This window comes from Acartia tonsa, chromosome 2 (assembly GCF_053477335.1).
Source record: "Acartia tonsa isolate MP-2025a chromosome 2, ASM5347733v1, whole genome shotgun sequence".
In the NCBI taxonomy this organism is placed as follows: domain Eukaryota; kingdom Metazoa; phylum Arthropoda; class Copepoda; order Calanoida; family Acartiidae; genus Acartia; species Acartia tonsa.
Window position 1 is genome coordinate 38,734,971 of NC_137261.1, and position 14,052 is coordinate 38,749,022.

The 14,052-nt window shown below is 31.2% G+C and overlaps 1 long non-coding RNA gene across 1 annotated transcript; it reads left to right on the forward strand.

Moving 5' to 3' along the window:
- The first annotated feature begins 8,931 nt into the window (after window positions 1-8,931).
- LOC145311769 (uncharacterized) lies at window positions 8,932-12,677 on the forward strand. Its single transcript, XR_013876788.1, has 4 exons — window positions 8,932-9,076; window positions 11,717-11,772; window positions 12,145-12,210; window positions 12,500-12,677. It is a non-coding gene; the product is annotated as an uncharacterized LOC145311769 (long non-coding RNA).
- Window positions 12,678-14,052: the final 1,375 nt, after the last annotated feature.

Genomic DNA, 14,052 nt, shown 5'->3' on the forward strand with positions numbered 1-14,052 from the left:
TTGACTTTTTAAGTATGGGTATGACACATAACTGAGAGTTGGAATTTTTTGAAAATCTCCATCCTGGCGGGCACAGGATGCCAGCAAACCTGGCAGGGTCATCCAGGTAAAGAACAAAAATATTTTTTTGACTTAAACAAAGCATTTTATCTTACCAAATTACTAAAATATCCTTTAGTAGTACATCCTAGTCTTAAATACAGGTGTTCAAGTCAATTTCAGGTTCCAGGTATGATCCTGCAGGTCCTGATCCTCCAGGTCTCCAGAAATCTTTAAAAGGCTTCTGTAACCGCAATTTTTGACTTAGAGACTTCAAATTTTAAACATAAGCTTTTCTTATATGTCTAGATAATGTATTAAAATTTCATAAAGATCCGCCGCCGTTTTCCCGCCGACCGCCGACTGCGGCGGCTGGCAGCTGCCAAGTACAGCTGCGGCCGCTGAAATTTATATTTTGATATTTTAAATATAAAATTTACATAAAAAAAACATTTTCTGCAAAAAAATTGTTCTTCTAGCTTTAAAAATAAAAAAATTACATCCGTTTGAAATTTTTAAGTAAAAAAGGACCTAAAAACAAAGGTTGTCAAATAAAAGGGTGAAGGAGGCGAAAATTGACTTAGACTTATAAAAGGTCGGAAATTCATCATAACACAGGGGACTTGCACAAAATTTTTTAGCCCTTTAGCTCTAATAGGAACTGAGATAATAAGGGGGGGCGTTGAACGCCCCCCCCCCCCCCGACTGATTAAGGTGCGGCAAGGGGCCCGACTGTTAAGGGTTAATGAATTTGGGTTGCCTTAGGCACCCAAAAATTTATTTACTTACATACTTTTCTTATTTAATCTTTCAATAATCTATATACTCTTTAGAGTTTAAATGATTTTAGTTTTTATTTGTTGTCTATCCTGGCTTGTAAGTTATTATGATTCTTTATATTGGTATTAAGTTGCTGCGCTACTTTTAAATAATTTAATCATTACTATAAAAGGGTACATGTTGTGATGAGACGTGGTTTCTAAAGATACAAAATACTCTGAGATAACCACAGAACATAATCTTCTTTCAGTAATTTATTGTTCTGTGATGTTAACAACGACGCGGGGACTTTACAGTCATATTGAGATGGTTAAGGTTGAATGCAAGTAAGGAATTAGAGCTTTCTAAATAAACTTCAGTACTCTGTATACAAAATAAGGAGAACCCTGCGGATCCATCGTTAAGTGACACCCTCTGGCTTGCTGCTTGGGAAATAACAACGCTTAATATAGTACATAATGTTCATCATAATGGTTTTTATCCAATTTTCTCGGCTATATAGAAGTTTTCTTAGCCATACATGGATATGAAGGAAAATGTATGACATAGCAAACCATAACTTCTAGGACAGCCTAAAAAATTTAAAGAAATTTTGAAGGATTGGGCCCAATTTAGTAAGTTTAAAGAAAGTATCTTTTACTCATGGCAATATTTAAAGTAAGAAGATTTTTAAAATTCCAAAAAAAATAAATAAGTATGCTTTTATTATATAAACCATAACTTCTAGGACAGCCTAAAAAATTTAAAGAAATTTTGAAGAATTGGGCCCAATTTAGTAAGTTTAAAGAAAGTATCTTTTACTCATGGCAATATTTAAAGTAAGAAGATTTTTAAAATTCCAAAAAAAATAAATAAGTATGCTTTTATTACAAAATAAAGTTATTAGAAGCTTTATTTTTTTCACCTTTAAGAAAGATATCATTTGTACACTATGTGCTAAAGACCTTTTATATGCATGACTAAATTCAATTGTTGTTTGTTTTAGTCAAGTTTTCAAATAACAGTGTCTGGAAGTCTGTTAACACATTATTGCTTACAAAATTTCAAGTTCTTGAAATAATAAGAGGCAAGATAACAATTACAAAAATAATCGGCCGATAGCAGTTACCTGTCTTTGTTTTTAAACTATCAACTTAATCCTTATATTTTGGGAATCTATATCATCCCTCACAAATACAATATTGTTGGAGTAGGTTTCCGGGTGATTTTTTTCAACACTTATCTGAGATAAGGCAAGGTTATTTCTGTCCTTTCCTAAAAGGCTATTTCTGCCCTTTTTAGGAACAACTTTGTGTCTTTTAAATGATCCTCATTTTTTATAATCAACGAATAAAACAACGTGGTTATAAAAAAGTAGGATACCAGTGTAATTTACAGTCCATTGTCCTCTCTCTCGATCTCCTCTGGCCCATACTAAGATACAAACAAGTGTTGTAGCGTATAATGAACAATTGTCCACGGAAATCCAGGGGGATGTAAAAATATTACCGGCGCTGCTCGCATCGCAAGTTCTCGTGCATGTGCCTATTTTAGTTCGGAATAGCATACAGACTTTTCCCTTGGGTACTACAACATCAATGCAGGAGTTGAAAGTAATCAAATTTCATTTAACTACACATTGGATTTGAGTCTGTGTTTGTTGGGGTGCAATCACTTCCAAACATTATTGTGATAGATTTTAAACCCTAGATCGATTGTCAGACGCAATAAGATCCAATTAGATTGACTAATAATATGGCCAGATTGTTCCTTCACTGTTCTTAATGCTCCAATTTAATAAGTAGGGAACTTAACATACTTTTGTTGTGTTTATTGTCATATAAGATTTTCCATGTAAAATACCAAATAAGAACGTTTTTTGATGAAAGTAACAAGTTTATTTAGGAATCTTTGAAGAAACTTTGGAATCCTAGTGGTTTAAATAAGTGTATTTCGCGGAAGTGATATCCCATTGAGTTTGTTTACTGTTTACAATTTCTAATTTACAGTTGTATGTAAACAGATAATTAAAATAAATGCATGTAAATCGGATTTAAATAGAAATAGATAACCATTTAAATTTAGTGTGAAACCTGGATGCAAGTTTTCTCATTATTTACCTTGTTATGATGTCAAATAGCCAGTAAGAATACAAAAACATGAGTTTTTAATGGAATGCTATTCTGAAAATGATAAAATAGCTGCTATGACAAAAACGAAATGAAGCAACATAATCTAAGCCTGTAAGCTTATAAAACTGGTTAATAACCTAATTCAGAACAAAGAGCAGTGGCATGCACAGCAAATCACCATTAGGAGGTGAAAAAAGGAGAAGGCAGTCCTTCCAAATTTTAATAAAAGGGGGTTTGACACCCCTCCTATCGCATGCCACTGGGCACAACAAGCTGTTCGTCATACATAAGCATAAGATGAAGGATATCAACATAATAGACATATACAAATACATCCTGTAATATAAAGTAGCAAGGTTTTTTGTCTGCAGCTAAAGATATAAGAACATTGTGGTCAGAATGGGTTATACGTTTTAGGTAAGCCTTATAAATGTGGATTTAGGCTGCTTTTTGACAAATCAACCTTCCCTAGAGCTAGTGGCGAAGCAACGAGTGAGTTATTAAGTAATAATGTTAACGATGAAAACTTTATTTTTTTATTAAATATTGTACGTTGTTATCAATTGAATTAGAGATTAAATAAAAAGTGATAAGTCATTAAAATATTTAGTTATGTGGATGATAATGTTTTTCTTTTCTTTTTTTTTTAAATAAACTAAAACTCAAACCATTATCTTTTATTTGCAAACAAGGCTTTTTCATAAAAATGAGCATATTTTTCCAATAAGTCAAAGCCAACTTAACAATAAAGTAATTTTTAAATGCTTGAAGCGATGCTCTTCTATTAACAGGAACAGTCTGTATGTAATAGAAAGCTCGTATTCTTATTTAAGGCATGTTACAATTGTTTTATCCAATATTGCTTCTTGATTCCTGTAACAGTTAGGTACGATTAAGAAAGCGTAGCAAGGTCCGTATGTAATTTCAAACAAGCTGATTTTTAACAAAAAAAAGTATGGAAAAATATTTTCATTCTCTCAGCTGTAATGGACTATTAGTCTATAGTTATTATAATCCTGGGCTAGAATAGTTATTTCATTATTGTAAAGGATGATGGGGCAAAACATTTTTTTGTCAAATATTTTTTGGTGGAATTTTCCTTTAAATTAATGTTGTGGTTCTCAGAAGAAACATAAATTGGGTAATGAATACAAGTTTGTATAAAAGTGGTCATGACTGACACATATTTGAAATACCGATAAATAAAAGTGTTTATGGCTTATAGAGTATTAACATGCCATTTTGTCTACTACAATACAGAAGTATAATTTTAATCTATGAAATTAAATAAATTTTTCTAAAAAAATACATTTTCCTATTCTAAACTAAAATTATATCAACTACTCTAAAAAACATAAGTTATTCCTTTACCCTGCTATTCATATTTTCTTTAAAAGTTTTACCACTCTACATTCCGTTTCATGAAGTTTAGGGTGGGGGGGGGGGGGGGGGGGTGAAAATTATTCAATCTCACAAATCTGGACGGTTTCCTATTTTCTCTATTTGGTGAAAAGCAGTGGCCATCATAATTCATAATTTTTCAAGTCATTTTTTCTGCACAAATTTGATTACTCATAGTTTTTAGTAGCAGAACTGCTCAATAATTATTTTTAGGTACCATAAATCAATCTTTCATTCATTCTATATGTTTAAGCTATATAAAACAATAATCTGGAAAATATTTACATTTTCCGTTGAACTATTTCTATATAAATTTTATACCTTAGGTTTACCTTATGTGGAAATAACATTTGCATTCCCTTGTTGTATAACTAAGAATTTAATTTTTCTTGCTCTAGTACGTAGTCGTAGTGGTTTACATTCTGTTTGGGGCAATTTCACTCACGTCATGCTAAGCACATAACCCCCCCCCCCCCCAGCTAAATTTAAAAAATAATGATGGGAGTTTGTTTATCTGACTTTTTTGTAACTTTAGGGTAGGTTAGGTTAGGTTAGGTTAGGTTAGGTTATGATAGTTAGTAGAAAGCCCTGTTGGTATGGGAAAGGTTATTTTCAATTTATTTTCAAAATTATGGGGCGTTGGCAGTGATCTGTAGTCACTTTTAGGGAGAGCACCCTCTTTGTGAGGTAAAACGTTTGACTTTGTGTCAAATAATATGTTCTGTAGAAAATATTTTTAATCAGAGGAAGTATAATGAATAAGGTTATAAATATATTGGAAATATTTCGTTTACGATGTTTAAATCGATATTAAAAGTAGGCGTTTTTAAATTCAAATAAAAAATATTAGATTAAGAATAAAATGATCAAGTTTAATAGCCCTATGTTATAATGAGAATAACCAAATAGTTTTTTGTGTATTTTTACAACTATTTTACAGCCACTTATACTAATTCTTCTTTTAAATTGTTGTCGTGCAAACTGCTGAAGTGCATACAAATAGATGATAACAGTTAATTCATTCAGTTAAAACCAGGGAAATTTGAAAGTTATAGTAATAGAGATAAGATTACCTTTATGAAAGAGATCTTTTTAATTGAGGAACGAAAAATACAGAGTTTAACCCAAATAGAATTTCTATAATTTAGTTCTATAGCTGAAAAAATACTGCTTTAATTAGCCCTTGAACATTTTATACATATCTTTTAAGAATTACAAAAAAATGTGATCCTTTCAAGTACAGGATACTTCTGGTGCCAGGTATACCTTTCAATGGTCATTCTAAGGTAAAAACTGTAAAGAATTCAGAAATAGGCATTCAAGAGAATATAATACCACTCTACAAGAACCCTAATATAATGACTAATCAGTTAATTAGAACAATGACCAAATGTATCTAACCAACACACTACTTCACATTCTTAATTTGTCATGGGAGCATTACTCTCCAACAATTCCTCCCCTGGCGCCTCTTTCTGCTTCCTTGGCTTTTATTTTATTTCTATATATATTTCAACAGCTTGGAGCCGTAACTTTTCGTCGATAAAAAGGTTGAGTATTCCACAAAATAAGCTGTACCACGTTTCTAAGAAAACAATCTTATAGCCAATTTCTCAAAATTCATAACTATTCAATAAGTCTTAATAATACCATTTGTAAAATTATCTTGTTGATTTAATCCAAAATCTATGTAACCTTACTATTAATCCTTCTTCTATATTGTTTCAAAACCATGATATAAATATTTTAAATGTAAACATATACTTTTTTTTCAAAATTGTATAGCGTCCTTGTAACCACGTGTGATTTATCCCCTAATACTACAAATAGTGTACGTATATTTTAACCCCCGAAGGGGCCTAAAAATATCTATTTCTTTTTCAGGGACGGGGATTTGGTACCTAACTTGAATTTGTTTGCTTAGTTACGAAAAAGATATTCTTTAAAATTGTAATGTCTATGATGATTATAAATGTATTTTCAGCGTGTAGCATCTCATCAATTGCATCCCAAAAAAAAATTAATAATAGTAATGAAATGTAGAAAGCAATGTAGAAATACAATGTGATTAATAACTATTATATAAAGCAAAAGAAACCCTTTCCCCCAATACATTGCAATGATAATTATTAGGACTACAAAATTTTCTGTGGGTGAGACTTCCCTATCCATGAAATGTATTATTGAGGTATGGAAAAAAATCTTTAAATCATTGTGGGCAGATGTCAGGCAGCCACTAGGGGATAAAACTGCCATGTCACTTTTTTGAGCAGTTTTAAGAAGAAAAAAACTTCATATATATATATATATATAATTTATTTTTGTTTTGTGTAAAAAATAAGAATTCTCCCTTCCAAAAAGCTCTGTACGTCCTTTTTTTAATAATTTTATTCTTTTCACTTATGCATGAATTTAATGGGTACACTACTAACTGTTTACTAACGACAAACGATTGAACTGTTAGAATAACCTTTATATATGCGTCAATAATTCTCTCTTAAGTGAATATTTTTGTTTTATTTGCGTATTATTGCATAAAGCATATAAGAATTGGTAAAATAATTTTGTTGGTTCAAAAACCTCTCATTTGTTTTGTAAAGATGATCCTTTCATAAGGTAAACAATTTATAAAAAGGTATAAATAACAAAACAAACAGAATTACAAACCATATAGTATTTTACTTTCTAAAATTCTACTTGTTGCAAAAATCGGGGAAATGTCTTGAAATATGAATCAAAATATCAGCTATGACAAAATAAGAATCAAGTTGTTTGTCAGTAAATTATGTGTAAGCAAGCAAAACAATGACATGACAGGTATATTAGTAAAATATCTTGAAGAGGTTTCGTGATTTTTAATCTTTTATCATTTTAACCTAGAACTCAGTTATAGATTAGGTAATTATTAGGTTAAATCTAAAAAAAATAGCGGCTGTGTCCCTTATATTTAGAAAAGGGCGGCAAGAAATCGCCAAAAATGAAGGAGATTAACGGTGCAATGGTGGTACGAGATCTTAACGGACAAACAATTAAATTTACTTTAAATTCAACAGTTTTTACAGTTTACAATTTTGCAAATTCATTAGTGACAAATTGTCTTGACTGTAAATGTTTGCTATAGCACGTAAAAACGCATGAAAACATTTTTAAAGAATATTATCGTACTCAAATATTTGAAAATGAAATTTTGCAAGTGAGGCGTGTTCTTAACAGTTTTAATTTTCAGACGTTTACACATGGTTTGTTAGTCACTGGGGGCACTTTAGCCTCTCCACGCCCATTGAACATGTTTAATGTGCTTAATCAGTAATGTAACATCCAACAGACAACAAATTCTTTGATTCCACAAACATTGTCTGAAAGGCCTAACTGTGCATGCATGGTAATCATTTGCACCTGTTCTGGGTCAACTTTTAATGTCGCGCATTTGACATAACAGCAGTAGGAACCATTTTTCATGTGTCTTTAGTTTTGACACGGTATTGAGTCAATACTCGGTCCCCTCACCTCCCACGATAACCAGCACAGTCGCGGGTCACTGAAGGGGAAGTCGATCCATCCCTCCATTTTCTAACCTTGTTAGGGTCTCTTCAATGCTCCGCCTCCAGTTTATTTTTGGCCTTTAATAGCCCCGTGTACCTGGTGAGGTTTCATCTTTTTACCCTATATTCTGGAATTGTCTAAAACAATTTCTAGACCAATAATATTTATGTTTATCATAAAAATTTGAGCAATTTGTAAGCCAACTTCAAGACCTTATTTCACAATATAAAATATGTTCAATAATTTAAAGATAATGCGTAGCTAATAATACGATAATATGGGTAAAATATCATCATACTTTTCTTATCTCCTAAAAACTTGAAATGATAATACATAATAACATTCTGACCACAAATATATATCATTTAGTTATCAAAGAAATGTTTAATTGTGACTAGTTAAACTTTTTAATTTATCTTTAAGTGGTTTAATAAATTTAAAAAAACATGCGTTATTTAAGAATTCGAAAAAAGGCCGTCTTTGACCATATAAAGAGAGTAATATGAAAGTGAAACAAACAGAGTATCAATTATTAGATTACGAATAGATTTACATAACAAACATGTACGTATATTAATAAATTTGGCATAATTAAAGATTAAAAAAATAATTTTTCAGAAGATGACATAGATTATGATGTCATACGATAAAATAACCAATGAGAGGCCAGCATAAATTTTACCATTGGTCAATTACAGTGTAAACTGGCCTCTCATAGGTTATTCTATCGTATGACGTCATAATCTGTGGAGGGACTGTAATCATCTTCAATTTTTCAATAAACAAAACAAACTAAATGAAGTCAGATGTTAAAATATTTATTACTTGCGGCTATGCCCCCAGAGGCCTTAATGGGCACCCGAGGTAATGAGAGGGGGGCGGAAGTAGACCCTTCACTTTCAATTTATGTTAAAAAAGCAGTTTGTTGGGTCAATTTTTGTGATTATTTCTTTTGAGAGGGCGTAGGTATCCTTAAATAGTTATAAACCTTCCTTGGAGCCATGGGACGATTCACTATGAATAAGAACCATATCGGTTCAGCGGTTAGAATTATAATATAATGATGGTGTCTCGTCAATTTTCAGATATATGCAGGCAATTGTTTTTACTTTATGGAAACTTTTCACTACACAATGGCAGATCCTCAGAGTATCCCTGCAGAGTTATTAGAATATGGTATGGTAGTTAAACAAGATTATATGGTAAATCCCATTATATAAAGCAGTAAAAGTTTTTGTCTAAAGTTTAAGATCTACTGAACCGATTGAGTTCTCTTTTAAGGTAAGCATTACTTTACTCATGTGATGGTTTAAGGCTATTCAATTTTCAGAGGGCTTTAAGATATTATTCTAGCCCCTAGAGGCTGGGTGAGTAGCCGCTAGTAATTTTATATAGGAACTCAGAATCCATTTGGACATTTATTATACACAAATAAGCTCAAAATTATTGATAGATATCCGGAAAAAATATTAAACAAAAAAAATCACGAAACCTTGTAAGATTTATAACGTGAAAATCTAGGAAACGATCTAGCACATTAACCAATATGCAAATCTCAATGAAACTTTGTGGGTATATGTTAATTGTAAACTTATTTTATCCCTTAAAATATCAGCCGTCTATCTCGAATAGGAGTAATGAAAATCATGAAAACATAAAAATCTAGGAATCAAACTAGCACCCCAACCAAAAGGCAAAATAATCCCTGACAATTTTAGCCGTCTATCTTGAATAGGTGTTGAGAAAATCATGAAAACTTAAAAATGTAGGAATCGATCTAGCACCCCAATTAATTGACTAATCTTGGTGAAAATATGAAGAATGTTAACATATTTAATCCATGAAAATTTCAACTTTCTATCTTTTATAGGAGCCGAGAAAATCACGTTTCTCCCACTTTGTCTCTAACAGACGGACAGACGGACGGCCGGACAAACGAACATTTCAAATCATAGAGTAGCTTCGCTACTAATAAACTCGACTTATTCTAACGTAGGAACGATATCAGAATGGTTATGGAATATACATATGTAGATATTATGACAGGGGAAAAATTGTCGTCTATTTAGTTTGCCTACATGGAACTCATGTATTGGCCATTTCGTTCATCCAGTAGTAGCGGAGAGGATACGATAAAGAGCGGTGATGGGGGGTATCCTTATTTTAGCCAGCTACGAGTGTCACTTAATTAGGGTACATGGTGTAAGATCCAAGTAATAATAAATCCATTATTATGAGAGATTAATAAAGTTCTAAAGTAGGTTCGCTTTCAAATTTGTTTTATTTTCAAAACAGGCATTAAAAGGCATTTATGAAAATTCAAACCATTTAATATCTTCATTTCCACGAATTTTAAAACATAAAACAAACTTTGGTGTGAAAAACAAAGTTTTTAATTTTGCAAAGTTTAGATCGTTAATCAAAAATCAATATTGTTTTTAACTTTCTCTGGTATAAGTTTCACTGGCTACAGAACTATCCTAATTTCTCAATGGATATTCTAAACAATGGATAGACTATTTCTTAAAAGATCTCTAGAATGGCTATATTAATTAAGTAAAATTAATGTTATATTTTTCAATTCATGTATGTATAGTGTATATTTTTTGGGTCATTTTAATAAACACAGTTATGTTGTATGAGGCTTTGTGTCCATTATTTTGTATGACTGTCCGTATATATGACAGTCATTTTAAGTATTGTTTATGAGCAGTATATTAAAGATATTAAAAAAAATCTGAGATTTTTTTATCTTTGGTGCTGCTAGCTATCCTTGATTATTTTCACATTATACAACTTTGTAGAGAATGAAAATTCTGAAATAATTGATTTTTAATCTCTTCTGCAGTTTATAAAACTGTTCAAACACATTTACAAGTTGAAAATAGAAAAAATGTATTCTCAGATTGAACCTCTTTTTAGACAACGACGAAGACCAAACTGCATAACTTTTGCACCACTTTTGATTCCTGTGACGTCATATAATGAGGAAGATGATTGGAGATGTGGGAAAGAAACCCCTAAAAAAAGAGACAGAGAATATGACGTCAAAAGTGGTGCAAAAGTTATGCAGTTTGGTTTATACAAAAATTTCTTTAGAATCCTATAAATAACATAATAAAATGTTTTTCTCTTAGTTTTATTTAAAGATCCATAAGTTAAACAAGAAATGAGCTGATATTCTGCATCTTATTATTAAGTAGAGTGGGCAGAAAAAAGGTTTTTTAAAGTTTAATTAAGAAAGGATAATGCTCGAGTGTTTAACTTTTATTTTTTTCAACACTTACTTTTCTTTGCAAAATCTTAATAGTTTTTATTTTATACACTTTGTGCATTTATGATATGCAAAATTTGAGTTTAAACTAGACCATCTATAAAATCACTTGAAAAAACTTAATGGATAAATAATTAAATAAGTAAGAATCAACTAAAATAGATCCCTTTATGCCAACGATTACCAGGGAGCCTTGCTTTGTATCTTGGAATAAGGATTTAGTTTAGGTAATCAAAAAGAACACAAATTTTATTTGTTTTAAATATAATCTATCTTATAATAGAACGATGCCTTTAGACTTCACCTAGTTCAGGGATCTTAAGGAATAAGACAATCGACGAAAAATTGAAGTACCTCCTATTCTAAAATTAAAAAATACGTCTTTTGTAGAAAGTGTATACCAACCAATTTAGATTTAATAAAAGTTTTCTTAAAGTTCCAAAAATTCTCAAGCCAATGTAATAATTATTAACAGTTACTGTTATTGTTACTTTGGGTACCAGTCTAATTTGCAGTCAAGTGTTTCCCTTCCATCTCAACCCCATTAATGAAATTATATTGTTTCTAGTATTACGAGGAAGAAGATAATGAAAACTATGTGAGATCAAGACAAGAACAAATTAAAGGGACACTATTTTAGTTTACACTTATTTGCTTGATGTTTGGAGTGCCCTCTTGACCACCCCTAACTTCTTATTTTCAAATTAATTGAAATTCAGGAGGAGGGGGGTAATTTTTCGTTTGTTTGTTTATTGCTTTAGATCCAGTTAGGTAAGGTTATTTTGAGTTCTGTGTAGCCCCCCATGGTTAGGGCACCGCAGATGTTGACCTCGCATATGTTAGACTTAGGGATCAATATCACCCGTCTTGTTTTCAATCTAATTCATGAAAAAACAAAGGGGGTGAGACTTTATTAGTGCTCAACCAGCACTTTGTAGGAAAGCACCAATTGATTATTTACTATTAATTACAAAAATAGTGTCTCTTCAATTGGACAGAGGGTGAGGTTTATTCAGAATCTGTTTATCAAATGGCCTATGAAGGATTTGCTTTCCCTATAAGGTATTTTCATCAATCTAACAATTTTAATGTGAAGGTAACTTTCGTGGATCATTTTTGTTAAAAACGTCAATAAAAGTATAGTAATCTTTAAGAGTAAGTTAAGTATATAGTAAATACATCAAGTGTTTACATTAAGACACAAAAAAGTAATTTACCTTACCCCCCCCCCCCCCCTTCAACCTATCTTTTTATTTTCAATTTTTCTAAAAATACGGGAGGAGGGTTCTGTGATCAGAAGATACTTTAAGGGAAAGAACAAAATAACTATAAAATGTATGGCGTATTTTAGGTTACTTTTCGCCCTTGTGTACGAGAATCTTCCCAGTTCAAATCTTTATTCCTGGTTCTACAAAAGAAAAGAATATGAACAAAAATAAATATTAATCAAAATCTTGAAACAGAATTTTAAATTGTGTAATTGTAAAAAAAATTTTAATGTATTTAGAATAAAGAAATGTGCGTATCTTAAGTATATTTTGGCAGCAAAGCTACCCTACAAGTTGGTAGTATATTTTAAATTGATGAGGAAAAAACCTTTGTTCATATATGTTTGATAATTTGGCTTTAATCACTTTGACTTTGGGTAATAATGTGGTAATCCTTTGAGGGTATGTGGTTAATCTTAAACCCATTGTGTTCAAAATCGTAGCTAAGATCATATATAAGGACGATTCTTATCAGAAAGGGACTTATGACCCAAAATAAAGCTTCATTAAAAATAGAAACCAATCGATCTAGCCATTAGCTGTATCTTATGAAAGAAACAGACAGATAGATAGATTAAATTCACATTTAGATTAGAAATAGTCAAAATAAATGCTAATAATTTGCTTTGCATAAACCATAAAGTAAAATCAATTAAAAGGCAGGAAATTGTCTAAATTTAGAACTTGCTACGTAAAAATAAAATGCATCTTTTTACAATATTCGAACAAGAATAATTTTATCCATAAAAAATATATCGAGAAAAAAATAAAAATCAACATAAAAAAGACGGGATTTTTGGGGCCCTAGATAATTTCTCTGTAACTTTTGCATTTTGATCTCTTTCTGGATTTTCATTAATAAGCTATCTCTCTTTTTTTGAGTCTGTTGTACGTGATTAGTCCTGTAACAGTGAGAATCTATTTGCTATTAGCTTCGAAACAAGTTAAAATATTAAGGACATTATTACTCTATTATTGAGCTCTATACTACTCGCTAAATTGCATAAAGTTGGAAAGTTTAATGTTTATGGTTATACATTAACATTGCAGTTACATTCGTTGGTATGCATTTAAAATGGAAATTGAAAAAGGGTTGTTTTAGCAAGCGTCAACCCTTCTCGTTGAAATTCTGAAGAAGAAAAAAGGGAAAATAAAAAGAATTTTTAGGACTATAATTAAGTTTTTTAACAGGATATTCATTTTTTTTGTTTGAGGCTTATATTCCACCCTTTTTCAAAATGAATATCAATAATAACTTGGCTGTTTTACATGTGCTACACATATGAACCCATTGCAAATATGATAAAGGTTGTGTAAAAAAAAAACATTTTATGCTTATTGCTTTTTATAGTTTAGCTGTATTTAAACTTTGGCATGTACTATATGTTTATACTAGCGGCTTCTACCCTAGCCTCTAGGGGCTTTGCCCCAAGAGGTTTGATCAACCTAATTTTTTTATTATTTTAGATTTAAAAAGAAAAAGTAAAAAAAAAAATTTTTTGGGGGGGGTATTTTTCATTTTTTGGGGGGGTTGGGGGTGTCCCACCCCCCAAGAAAATAGCTTAAAACCATCACAGGACCAGTAGGTATATTCCCTGAAGAGTAGAGCCCAATCGGTTCAGTGGTTACTGAGATC